Genomic DNA, 3,075 nt, shown 5'->3' on the forward strand with positions numbered 1-3,075 from the left:
TAGACAAAGTCTTTTCCCTGGGGTGGGGGTGTCCAGAACGAGAGGGCATAGGTTTAGGGTGAGAGGGGAAAGATATAAAAGGGACCAAAGGGGCAACTTTTTCACGCAGAGGGTGGTACGTGTATGGAATGTGCAGCCAGAGGAAGTGGTGGAGACTGGTACAATTGCAACATTTAAGAGGCATCTGGATGGGTGTATAAATAGGAAGGGTTTGGAGGGATATGGGCCAGGTGCTGGCGGGTGGGACTAGATTGGGTTGGGATATCTGGTCGGCATGGACGGGTTGGGCCGAAGGGTCTGTTTCCGTGCTGTACATCTCTATGAGGGGTTGGGCCGAAGGGTCTGATTCCGTGCTGTACATCTCTGTGAGGGGAGACTCTGCTGACTGTGTCATTGAGAATCCAGTGAAAGGGAGCTGGTTTTAAGCTTGGAGTGTAATCAATCTCTGAATGCCAGCACAAGAGAGTGTCACTGGGAGTTTGTATGTGCATCAGAACTTCAGGAATCCTGACATTCATTGGACTGAGCAAATGAGGAGAACTCCCCTTGGAACTAACCCCTTTCTACAATTCCATCATGAGTGCAATTTCCCATCTCCCTGTCCCTTAGATACTGAGTTCATGAATGTGCAAGGTCAAATGTTGCTGTAATGATAAAAACACATTTCTAAAAACAGTTTAGACATCATTTACAAATTTCTTTATCTTCATTTCACTGTCTATGTTAATCGAGCTGCTGATTACAGGAAGTCCACTTCAAGTTTAGAAAAACAACCAAGTAAAGCTTTTAGGGAGACAAAAGATGTGGTTTAATGTCTTAACGTGTAGGAAATCCAGGCTTTGGAAAAAACTGAGGCCCTGGACTGATGGTTACCCAGCAACCCCTTCGCTCTACATTTGTTTTAAAATCCCAGGAGGTAGAAGGGAAAATACCTCAAAAACCTGAAGGGTTTTAAATCCTCTTTCAACTGAAGTATTTGGGAACTTGATAACGTTCCCACATCTCATTATTTTAACTATTTTGGAAACATTGAAAAATTAAACAGTGATCACTTTCCTGCCATAGGAATCAGCTCGATTTCCATCCAAATGAAGGCCTTGAATGATCAATCTGTGGCTGTCAGTAATTTGAGTTCATCAACATGAAATCCAACTGACTTGTGAGAATTCATCAAATCTCACTTTTTATTTCAGAGCAATGGCCAATGACTGTGTTTTAGTTTGTCCTGTTCATGCCTCACCCTTGCAGAGCTGTGCTGACTTGGTTTTACTCATTTGTGGGACGTGGGTGTCACTGACTGGGCTCAGCTTTTATTACCCATCCCTAGTTGCCCCTTGAGAAGGTGGGGGTGAATGCCTTCTTGAACCGCTGCAGCCCAGGTGCTATGGGTTCAGTCACAATGGCCTTGGGGGAGAATTCCAGGACTTTGACCCAGCAACAGTGAAGGAACGGCAATATATTTCCAAGTCAGGATGGTGAGTGACTTGGAGGGGAATGTGCAGGGGGTGGTGTTCCCATGTATTCGTTGCCCTTGACCTTCTAGATGAAAGTGGTTTGGAATGTGATGTTTGAGGATCTTTGGTGGATTTCTGAGTGCATCTTGTCGATAAACACACTGAGCATCAATGGTGGGGGGAGTAGGTGTTTGTGGATGTGGTGCCAATCAAGCAGCTGCTTTGTCCTGGATGTGTTGAGCTTCTTGAGTGTTGTTGGAGCTGCCCCCATCCAGGGCAAGTGGGGAGTATTCCATCACACTGACTTGTGCCTTGTAGATGATGGACAGGGTTTGGGGAGTCAGGAAGTGAGTTACTCAATGCAGGATACCTAACCTCTGACCTGCTCTTGTAGGTTCTGTGTTTATGTGGTGAGTCCAGTTGAGTTTTGATCAAAGTTAACTCCCAGGATGTTGATAGTAGGGGATTTAGTGATGGTAACAACATTGAATGCCAAGGGCCAGTGGTTAGCTTGTCTCTTATTGGAAATGGTCATAGCCTGGCATTTGTGTGGCATGAATGTTACTTGCCACTTGTCAGCCCAAGCCTGGATATTGTCCAGATCTTGTTGCGTTTGAACACAGACTGCTTCAGTATCTGAGGAGTCGCGAATGGTGCTGAGCATTGTGCAATCATCAGCGAACATCCCTAATTCTGACCTTATGACAGAGGGAAGGTCATTGATGAAGCAGCTGAAGATGGTTGGGCCTAGGATACTATCCTGTGGAACTCCTGCAGAGATGTCCTGGAGCTGAGATGACTGACCTCCAACAACCACAACCATCTTCCTTTGTGCTCGGTGTGCCTCGAACCAGTGGAGACTTTCCCCCTGATACCCATTGATTCCAGTTTTGCCAGGGCTCCTTGATGCCTTACTCGGTCAAATGCAGCCCTGATGTCAAGAGCTGTCCCTCTCCCCACCCCAATGGAATTCAGCTCCTTTGTCCAAGTTTGACCCAAGGCTGTAATGAGGTCAGGAGCTGAGTGACCCTGGGGGAACCCAAACTGGGTGTTACTCAGCAGGTTATAGCTGAGCAGGTGCTGCTTGATAGCCCTGTTGATGAGCCCTTCATCACTTTACTGATGATGGAGAGTAGACTGATGGGGTGGGAACTGGCCAGGTTGGATTTGTCCTGCTTTTTGTGTCCAGGACATACCTGGGCAATTTCCCCCATTGTCGGGTCGATGCCATTGTTGTAACTGGACTGGAAGAGCTTGGCTAGGGGAGCGGCACGTTCTGGAGCACACGTTTTCAGGACTATTGCTGGAATGTTTTCAGGGCCCATTGCCTTTGCAGTATCCAGTGCCTCGAACTGTTTCTTGATATCACATGGAGTGAATTGAATTGGCTGGAGACTGGTATCTGTGATCACTGGAGGAGCCCAAGACAGATCATCCACTCAGCACTTCCGGCTGAAGATTGTTGCGAATGCGTCAGCCTTGTCTTTTGCCCCGATGTGCTGGGCTCCCCCATCATTGAGGTTGGGATATTTGTGGAGCCCCCTCCTCCAGTGAGTTGTTTAATTGTCTATCACATTCACGGTTGGATGCCATGAGGTTGCAGAGTTGCATGTGTTGGAGT

The sequence above is a fragment of the Chiloscyllium plagiosum genome, unplaced genomic scaffold, assembly GCF_004010195.1.
Source record: "Chiloscyllium plagiosum isolate BGI_BamShark_2017 unplaced genomic scaffold, ASM401019v2 scaf_8224, whole genome shotgun sequence".
Lineage (NCBI taxonomy): Eukaryota > Metazoa > Chordata > Chondrichthyes > Orectolobiformes > Hemiscylliidae > Chiloscyllium > Chiloscyllium plagiosum.